The 10,239-nt window shown below is 51.1% G+C and overlaps 1 long non-coding RNA gene across 2 annotated transcripts; it reads right to left on the bottom strand.

Annotated features, from left to right (window-relative positions):
- Positions 1-344: 344 nt before the first annotated feature.
- LOC309450528 lies at positions 345-10,195 on the bottom strand. Of its 2 annotated transcripts, XR_014186080.1 has the most exons (5): positions 7,202-7,450; positions 6,772-6,901; positions 5,396-5,596; positions 2,262-2,444; positions 345-493 (listed from the first exon to the last, which is right to left on the bottom strand). It is a non-coding gene; the product is annotated as an uncharacterized lncRNA (long non-coding RNA). The 2 variants fall into 2 exon arrangements; XR_014186079.1 differs by lacking the exons at positions 6,772-6,901; positions 7,202-7,450 and adding an exon at positions 10,092-10,195.
- Between the last annotated feature and the right edge of the window lie 44 nt (positions 10,196-10,239).

Genomic DNA, 10,239 nt, shown 5'->3' with positions numbered 1-10,239 from the left:
GAAATTGTTCCCCAGATCCAACCTCAACCTCCCCTGGTGCAACTTGAGGCCGTTTCCTCTGCTCCTGGCGCTTGTTCCTGGGGAGCAGAGCCCGACCCCCCTGGCTCCAAGCTCCTTTCAGGCAGTTCAGAGATCAGAAGGTCTCCCCTCAGCTCCTGTTCTCCAGCTGAACCCCCCACGTCCCTCAGCCGCTCCATCACACTTGTGCTCCAGCCCCTTCCGCTCTCTCAACTCGCTCCATCACCTCAAGCTCTTTCTTGGCGTGAGTGGCCCAAAACTGAACACATTGACTCACCTCCACGTTCGTGGTTGAGCCCATGGGAACCTGAGCTGTTTATTCTGTGTTTTGCACATTTAATATTCACGTTGCAGTGACATTGAGATCGGTGTCAGGCGGACGCAGAAAGGGCCAAATCTCACCCAGCGGAAGCTCCGAACACGAGAATCCTGCTCGCTGGTGCCTCAGCTCCCGCCCTGGAGAACGGAGGGGATTCTGCAAGGAAAAAAACCAAACAGCTTTGAAACCGTTTCACTTCAGAGCAACAGGGCAAGATCCACAAAACTTATTACAGCCAGTTATGGGGAACCGGGGTTGTTGAGGGGTTTCAGGTGATCAAGAAATATTCTGTTAAAGAACTAAGACGTTTCAGAGGGGGTTTGGTTTGGGTGCAGGACACAGTTTTCAGTCCCCAGAGTCCCCGTCAGGGCGATGTTGCCACAAATCTCTGCCGCTTGCCCACCATGGGAACCCAGACGCTGCTTAACGCCGTTCCCTGTAATTACTCTCTAGCAAATTGGGGGTGTTTAAGAGGCAGCGCAATAATCAGGGTCCGCTGAAGAGATTAGGAGCGGTGGCACAAGCTGCGGTGCAAAGTGCCGGCCCAGCTGGCAGGTCCCGCGGGCGCTTCGCCCACCAGCGTCTCCCAGACACGCGAACGAAAGAAAAGGCGAGTGAAGGAGGAGAAGGCGAAGAAATAACTTCAAGCAGAATAAATAAGAAGTGACTAATTACAGACTGCGGAATCTGTTCTGGAAACTCATCTTCTGCCTGACTACAAACCGCCAGGGACAGCGCGGAGCAAAACCAGTTTGGATCGTTATTTATTCTGACATTTAGCGAAACCTTGTTCCTGGTAGTTACAGCAAGGAATCGAGAACCTCTTCTTCCTTCTCATCTCCTTCACCCACCAGATGCCATCAGACTGAGCACTTTTCATCTTCAAAGCACTTTGCGAACATTAACTCGTTAATCCTCACGCCCCCTGTGAAGCAGTTAAGTATTATCCCTGTTTTACAGAGCTCTTTATCTCCAAATCTGCTCATTAATTTTTAGCGTGCCCATTGCTTTAACCGGAGCTATCAAAGCAATAGAGAAAACGCGGCACAAAATAGTTCTGAGCTTCATTTTGAGCCCTGCTGAGTGGCAGGGTATCCTACGGGAGCTCAGGATCCTGCAGCCAGGCCCTGATGGGATGTAAATTAGCGCTAATTTTCCTGAAGCTGGTTCTGCCCAGACCTGCCATTGCACTGAGGTGTCAAGCGGTGGGTGCCAGGGACACCAGCGAGACACGGCCAGTCCATCAGCTTCAAGTGCAGATGGGGTGGAGAGGCAGCCCCAGTCCATAGAGCTAGTAAATAACTCATCCTTCGGAACAATAATCCTCTGTTTTCTACGGGAGCAATGCAGAAATGACACAATTCAAGCCACAGAACGCGCTACAATCAGGTAACGTTCATACCTATCTGGCAGGCAACTAAAACCATGTTTGTGTTTACACCGGGGCGAAGTTTCTTTCCCATTAGTCACCAGCAACCGTTAACTTACAGGAGGGTGGCGAGACAAACAATTTTCCTCGGCCTCCATGCAGCGCGGAGCTCGCGGTCCGGCCGGGCTCCTCTCGACAGCCGCGTTTGAATCGCGCACAAACAATTGCGCCTTCTGTCCGTGACGGTCCGGAGCAGAATGAATCGATACACACACTGGCACGAGACGTGATATTGCGACAACAAACGAAGGGCACGGCACAAAGCTCCTTTTCTCACTGCGGTCACTTGGCCAGCTTTGGGGAAGCAGACTACAGTGGGATTTATTTGTTGTTACAGGTCAAATTATCTGATATGAGCGGATGCCAGTAAAAACTGGGATTTCCTGCCGCCTAACTTTCCTCTGCTCCGTTTATTTTTGCTTGCTTTGAGTGCACCTTCTGAATTTATCATTTACTCCTCAGAAAACAGCGAACGGGATCTCAGGGGCATCTCACCTGTTCTCGAGCAGCTGGGACGGGGCGGGAGGAAGACGATGACCATGACACGTCCACCTAAACCAGCCAGCAAAGCCTTTCCCAGGCACCGCAGCCAACAGGACATTTTCAGCACCCGCTTGATTTCGCAAGAGGAAACTCCACCTCGAGGTAGCGCTGAGGGCACAGCATCAGGAATTCATCCTTAAGAGGCCAGAAGTTGAATGTTATCACCACCAGGCAGACTGACAAACGCAAAAGAGCAAAACCTATTGTAGTCGGGAGCCCGGAGCAGCTACGCTGGCAAAAAGATTAATTACATCTGGGTGTGAGCTGGAACCGCACACCCAGCGGTCCCGAGGTTTTGGTTACTCCCTCGCGAAGTGGGAAACGCTGCTCCCTCCCCGATTGCGCTGCAGCGAGGATTCCGTTTCCCTTTTCCGAGTATTTTACCTCTGTTCTACCCACAGCGGAATGGTTATTAGTTCAATTCAGGCACAGCTGAATGCAAACGCCACATGATGCAAGAATAAAACACCTTCTCCCTGGTTCTGATGAAATCTCTGGGCAGCAAAAGCTTTTCCTGTCTGTCGGTCTGTCCAAGCTCCGGCCTGGGACAGGGATGATGTTCTGTGCTCCGTTAACCACGACACACAGCGTTGTGTCTGAAACGAGAGCTGACCCCGGCTCTGCGCCACTTTTTGTCATCCAAAGGTGCTCTGCTCTGGTCACTATACCCTTGCAGCCGTCACCATTAGCAGCAAGGAATAACCATTTTTAAACGCTGAATAGCTATAGAGCTGGCAGCACTGGCTCTGCCGCGGCTCTGCCGGACAGCAGCGCCTCCAGCAACCAGCGGAGCCTCTGGGATGACAGGGTGTTCCCAGCATGGAGCTCTGCAGCCACAGGCTGGGCCTCCTTGGTAAAGATGTCAGCAAAGACTGGTCTCAGCAGGCCTGCTGGAAACATCTGGCTTTAATTCTTCTCCAAAGCCATGAGATACATTTGGACCCCAAACCACTTTCCTTTCATCTATGCAGAGGACGAACCCTGCGGCAGAGCAGCTGACTCTGTGCCCGCCAGTCCCGAGGTGGCGGCAGAGCCGGGGCCGCGCTCCCGGCGGGAGGAGATCTCGGGAGAGGGCGGCAGCTCACAGCCGACACTTCCCTGCTCTCCTCCCTCCCTGCAGTTCTTTTCAAGCAGTTTCAAGGCATACATTTCTCTGTCAACAAGTCTCAAAGGGGCCGAGTCCAGCTTAGACCTGATTTCCCCCCTTAATTCACTGGACTGAGAAGCCACCACTTGAGGAACAGACAGACGTGGCACGCTGGCCCGAGCAGGAAGGCGAGCGAGCGCCTTTGTGCTGGAGGGAGAAGCTGTGTCTGTTTAGAAATCCCTCTGCTGAGGATGCTGGAGGCTTTGTGGATGTGCTGGCACGCTGGGAAGAAGCCTGGGAGAATCAGGAACACAGGCAGAGGAGTTTCATCAGCACCTCCTGACCGATAATTCTGCTATCAATAAATGCCAACCCTAGCAAGGAGACGATGTTTTGAACTCTAAACGTGTTATTGTGCAGCAGGAGAAGCCTAACGCAAGAACGCTGGATGTTGGAAAGATCAGCTGCACCATCACAAGATCCCCTGACGCCTGTAACCACAGTGAAGTTTTATCCAAAGCCAGCCAGACTTTTGGCTCCATTTCTAGGTCTGAGCTCAGCAGAGATTGTGCAGTTGCGTTTTCACAAACTTCCATCGATGCTGGAGTAAACGATTTGCTTTCCAGGCAAAATTAAGTCCCACCAGCGTGGGGTGGGTGCCTCGGGCAGCCTCTGAGCTGAGGAGCAGCGGTCGCTGGGTCTCATTCCAACGCAGTTCAGCGCAGGCGAACAGCACGGAGCTGCAGCTCCCAGGGACAGCCCATGTCACACTCCGGTTACACCCAAACACTTGGCAGGGCCAGAGTTTATGTACTGTGGCAATAAAATTCAATAAACCAGCTCTCCACTCTGCCTGCCCTCCTTCCTGCGACTCGGCCGTGCTTTTCAAACTGCCCCAATTAACAGGATTTACGTTTCTCTTTAAAGTGCCCGTGTAAAAGCAATCTGCGCAGGGAACAGCAAGACAAGAAGCAGCTGCCCTGTGAATTCCCAGCCCAGCGCTGCCGGGAAGGAGCACGGCCCTGCCGTGGCATGAGCATGGTGGCTTTAACAGCTGAAGGAAACTCTCCTGCAGCTCAGGGGTGGTTTTTGGTACCCAGTCCTCGTAGGCCAGGCAGGAAACCCGCCCGGGTATGAGGTTATCAGGGGCTGATCTCCGATGGTGCGGTGCAAAGTAGCTGAAATGTCCCTCTGCCGCCTTGTCGCGGTTCCATCAGGACTAAGACTTCCAGGCAGAGAGGAGGAGCGAGTGAATCACGCAGGCCAGAGCTGGAGCAGGAAACGCGGCTGCCAGGCTGACTCAGCACCGCTTCCCGCTTGGACCTTGAACACATGGGAGCTGTGCAGGATGTTAATGTTTAACTCCACCAGAAACCCCCGATTTAGCAAAAGGCATCTGAGACTCGGCTTCTGGCAGGAGACGTTTTGCTTCGCCAGAAGCTGCGGTGGTGACAGAACCTCAGCGGTCAGGTCAGCAATTGTGCCTTTCCAAACTCAATTAAGTCCAAAGGGCCTGAAAACATCTGATAAACTCCAGGAAAGAGATGGATAAAACCAGTGGCATTAAGCAGTTTGTCTCCCCAGCCCTGCACTTTGCTGCAAACACCAACTCAGGAAGATAAATTGGCACCATAAATAAGGAAAAACTAATTAGTTGTTTGGCAAATATTGTTATCAATGATCTCCAAACGAGCACAGCGGAGCCGCCTGCGTTTTTGCACTCCTCCTCCATCTCTCATTCTTCTTCCCAAGAACATTTAAACTGTCTCGGTGAGAAAGAGCATCTAATGCCTAAAAGGTAGGGCTAGGACCCCAGACTTCAGCCCCAGCTCTGGCACTGGTTACTCAACAGCAATTTCAGATTCCTGTTCCTCACTTCGCCCATTGTAAAGTGGGGATGGTACTTCCTGAACTTCTATTAATGCAAGAGTCACCTAATGAGTGCTAATCAGGGAGATGCAAACCCAAACCACCAGATTAGTGGTGAAGAATTACTCACCGGTTTGAGGGCTGCCCAGTAGAACCTCTTGGGTGGGAACCCAGGTTTACAGGCTCCGAAGGCCAGAGCTCCAACCGCTGGTGCCACGAGCTGCCAGGAAAGGGCTCTACGAGAACGATTCAGTTCTGGCTTTGTCCCACAGGGAACATCCATCCTGCAGGAAATCTATCCATCCCTTCCATTTGTTGCCTTTGTGATAACCTGAAATGCACACAAAAGGGAAGAAATCCATAACTGCGTTCAGCAGGTGGATCCAATATCTCTCTCAGTCCCCAAGAGGGCTGAACGAATTCTGTAATTCAAGAAAAAGAAGCAACTGTGAGTGTCTGAGAATGAAAGAGCTCACAGTGAGCAACTGCCTGGTTAAAGTTACCGGCAAACAAAGAGGGGTTTGCAACACATGGGGGAGAGATGAAGCTGGTACCGCTAGAAAACAGTGTTGCTGTGCTGGAGGTTGGGATTCCTTCGTCAGGAACAGCAGCTTTTGTTTCATAAGCCTCCAACACGTAGTGCTATAATAAAGCACACACCTGTACCAAGACCTGAATTGTACAATATGGTCATTGACGAGCTGGGGAAAGAGGTGAACAATGAAATGTCCAAGTTTACTGAGGTTACAAAATTATTCAGGATACACAAAGTGGGCAGAGCCAGAGAAGGATCTCACGACACAAAGTACGCGAGCATTCAAACTGACAGCAAAACGAAACGCTACCGAGTAGGAAGATGCGGGAGCAAAGCAAGCCTAACTCTAATTAGACAAGAATGGGGGTCAAAGTTAACTGTTCTGGCTCAGGAAAGAGCTCAGGGAATCATTACGTGATATTCAGCTCTGCACTCACTGGTGGTTAGAAAACAAGAAATATATTTTAAAAGGAAAACATGGAAAAAAGCTGCAGTGAAAACCTGTGGTGCTGTTGTAGGATCGCAGAGTTCAGGTTTTGTTCTTCCTGGTGGAGGTGACACACGTGCTGTTGGAAGGAGCAATGGGACCTGTCTGAACAGAGCTCAGCAATGGCCCCAGGGCCTGGCAGTGGCACTTGGGCAGTAATTTAGATTTAAGAGACACGTCGCCACATCTCATAGGGATGTGTGATGCCTCCTTAGTGACGTTATGCCATGGTGGTTGTACTTTTATACTGCCTTGGCTTTACTGAAAAACAAAAGGGGAATGTAAGGATTGACAGAGAGTGTTGGGAAATGGAAGGAAAATTCCAGTTTAATCACTGATTAAACAAAGCAGTAGTGCTGTTGGGAGGGGTCACATGAGGTTCACTGGTTGGGTGGAGATCTCAAAAAATAAAAGAAAGAAAAGAGCCATGTGGGTGTCTGAGCGTTGTCCACAGCACATGGTGTTTCTCCAGCAGCTGCCGTACCCCATCTGGGCCTCTTGTGTAGGAAGTTCGGCCACCCCAACAATTGGAGAATCAGCCAGAGAACGTGGACTCCTCAGGAAGCACCACTACGCCAGCAGCAAGGAGCAGAAGAAACATCCAAAAGGGAGGACTGAGAAGACAGAAAATATTTCTTTGAATTTCCCACTCTGGTATAAATCTACTAGGGGAGTTGCAATCTGTTGATCTAGGAGTAGGACTAGGAAAGAAACAAACACTATAAATGTGTTAATAATTATACCTGAGATTATTTCCCGGAACAGGCTGTTCATATCTTATTGACCTGTCACCCTTTATACCTGCAATTCACAACAACCTCTTACCAAACCACCAGGAAACACATTTTAAAGCGGCGCTGAGCTCAGAGCTGTCAGCTGCCACTCTGGAAAGCGATCGGGGCATCGTCACTGACCCGTCTCTGAAGCCGCCGGCTCAGGGTGCGACAGCAGCCGCAAAAGCCTGGTGAATGTCAGCTGCTTTGGCCACAAACACCGAGGTGAGGCCAAAGCCCTCGCTGCCGTGACAAATCCTCAGCTGCTCAAGAACGCGATGGAGCTCCAGAAGGTGCAGAGGAGGGGAGCGATGAGCTGCTTTAATAAGGAGCAATCGGAAAGGCTGGGACTCTTTGATTAAGAAAGTGGCTGAGGAGGATCTTACTGAGGTTTACAAAGTCAGGACGGCAGGAGAAGTGAATGCAGACTCAATATTCACAGAATCCTGCTACAGAAGAATGGGGAGGCACGCTTAGAAACGACAAGATTAGTTTAAACCAGTTTTTAACACAAGTCTGGAACTTAGTGTCACAAAAGACTGTAGAGATAATTTAAGTTTAAAGGGGGTTAGGAAAAGAGGAAACAACCTCAAGTTGCGCCAGGGGAGGTTGAGGTTGGATTTAGGAACAATTTCTTCCCCAAAGGGCTGTGGGGCATTGAACAGGCTGCCCAGGGCAGTGCTGGAGTCACCATCCCTGGAGGGTTGGACAGACGGACATGAGGTTCTCAGGACATGGGGCAGTGCCAGGGGTGGGTTATGGTTGGACTCCATGATCTTGAGGGGCTTTTCCAACCCAAATGATTCTGTGATTCTACATAAATTCCCAAGCAACAGGTCCATAAACAGCTGCTGAAGGGGCACAGACACACCCTGTAACATCTCTACTACATTCAGGGTGCCAAAGAGGCAAACAGAACAGCGTCAGCACCCCAGCTCATGTGCTTGCCCAAACAGCACTATTAGATGTAGTTTTACATATTTCATTTAATTCAATATAGAATCATATATTTAAGAAAATATTTTCCAGCGTTTTAAAGATATCACCAATTAAAGTGCGCTCCTCCTTTCTCTGAGTGAATAATGCCTTATGTTGGAAGTTCCTGTCCACAGGTTGTAACCATATACGCAAACGAAATATATTGCAGGTCAAAATGTCAACTTATTCCATATAATGATCAAGTCACATTCAGAAAACTAGGATTCGGGGAAAAATAGAGTGAGGATAGTTTTCCTTGGGGAGAAACTTATATTGAAATAATATTTTCTGTATAACCATTAAATCACTGCAGCATTTCTGTGGATGAGGCTGCACAGTGGTAGAGCAGGAATGTCTTGCTCAAGCTGCCTAAACACCAGTGTCTGGTGTCATTTGGATGCGCCGTGGTGTTCCGGTCCAGTGCCGATGTCCCGTGCCGCTGAGGGGTCTGAAATGGCAGCAGGTACCTCTGCTCCGGCAGGAGAATCCAACCGGGCTGTCCTGCTCACTAACCCAGATAAACATGCAATTTCCTGTACGAGTCACGCATTTAATAACAGCACATGGAAGTTTATCTGACATGCCCTAGTAACAGTGTCCCATCTGCTCCACCTGGACACAGCTCCCGCACACGGGTCGCTCTGTTGTTCGTTTAAGCCACAACGCCTGTATTTACAAAGTTGATGTATTTTCTGGGCCATAATTCGGGCTTTTTACTGGAATGAGTGAATTTCACATGTCAGTGCTGAGACTGCCATAAAAACGAGAGCAGTGTGGTAATTTTAACTGGTCACTTTAGCTGCTCCACAGCACAGAACAGGCTGGGAATTCCACACAGCTCGAAGGATACACAAACTGTGGCTCTGACAAAGGCCACGTTAAACTCTTGGCCTGATTAACAGCAGCAGGGAGACTGAGCTATAGCACCAATTACCTGCTTTTCTCTTTTTTTTTAAACTTGGTAAGTCAGTACTTTACACATTATGAATAACATAGAAATAAAATGAAACACCTAAAGCTGTTCCTGAAAGTCCACTTGTCAGATAAACATCTTGAGGAGCTGCAGCACTGGCTGGAGAGCAAGCACTCGTGTCACGCTAACAAAGATAGACAAACTTTCCAGCATCTCAGGAATGCAGGTTATCTCGCTTGGCTGCTGAAAACCCTTCTTCTTGTTTCCAAACAAACCAAGTCTGCAGGGGACCCCAGCACGGGCAGAAGAGAGTGGGGGTCCTGGGGACAGCAGGGTGACCATGAGCCAGCACTGGGCCCTTGTGGCCAGGAAGCCAATGGGACCTGGGGGGGGTTAGAAGGGGGTGGTCAGTAGGTCAGAGAGGTTCTCCTGCCCCTCTGCTCTGCCCTGGGGAGACCACACCTGGAATCTTGTGTCCAGTTGTGGCCCCTCAGTTCCAGCAGGACAGGGAACTGCTGGAGAGAGTCCAGCGCAGCCACCAAGATGCTGCAGGGAGTGGAGCATCTCCCGTGTGAGGAAAGGCTGAGGGAGCTGGGGCTCTGGAGCTGGACAAGAGGACACTGAGGGGGGACTCATTCCTGGGGATCAATACGGAAAGGGTGAGTGTCAGGAGGATGGAGCCAGGCTCTTCTGGTGACAACCAGTGACAGGACAAGGGGCAATGGGTGCAAACTGGAACACAGGAGGTTCCACTTAAATCTGAGCAGAAACTTGTTCGTGGTGAGGGTGGCAGAGCCTGGCCCAGGCTGCCCAGGGGGTTGTGGAGTCTCCTTCTCTGCAGACATTCCAACCCGCCTGGTTCCTGTGGAACCTCATCTGGGTGTTCCTGCTCCATGGGGGGATTGCACTGGATGAGCTTTCCAGGGCCCTTCCACCCCTGACACTCTGGGGTTCCTTCCTCTCAGCACACAGCCCGTTCTCACAGCCCAGCCGTTCCCATCACAGGCAAGGCCAGAACACGGGGCCGTTTCCAGCAGTGGTGAGGAGCCACTGCCCTGAGCCCCTTCACCCCCACCTCAGCAACTCGGGAGGAGCCCGTGGGCCCCCAACCCACCCTCGTACGCTCAGGGCTGTACATACCAACTGCCAGGACACCGCAGCACGGAGCGGGGAGCGAAAAGGGCACAGACCCCCGCTCCCCCCCCCAGCGGCCTCGGCCTCGAGCAGCCGCCCCCTCAGCGCGGCCGCGAAAAGGGCGGGAAGCGGCGGCAGAGGCGGGCGGGGTGGG

The sequence above is a fragment of the Streptopelia decaocto genome, assembly GCF_964273445.1.
Source record: "Streptopelia decaocto genome assembly, chromosome: 27".
Lineage (NCBI taxonomy): Eukaryota > Metazoa > Chordata > Aves > Columbiformes > Columbidae > Streptopelia > Streptopelia decaocto.
Note: the sequence above shows the minus strand (reverse complement) of the source record. Positions and strands in the feature narration are given on the sequence as shown.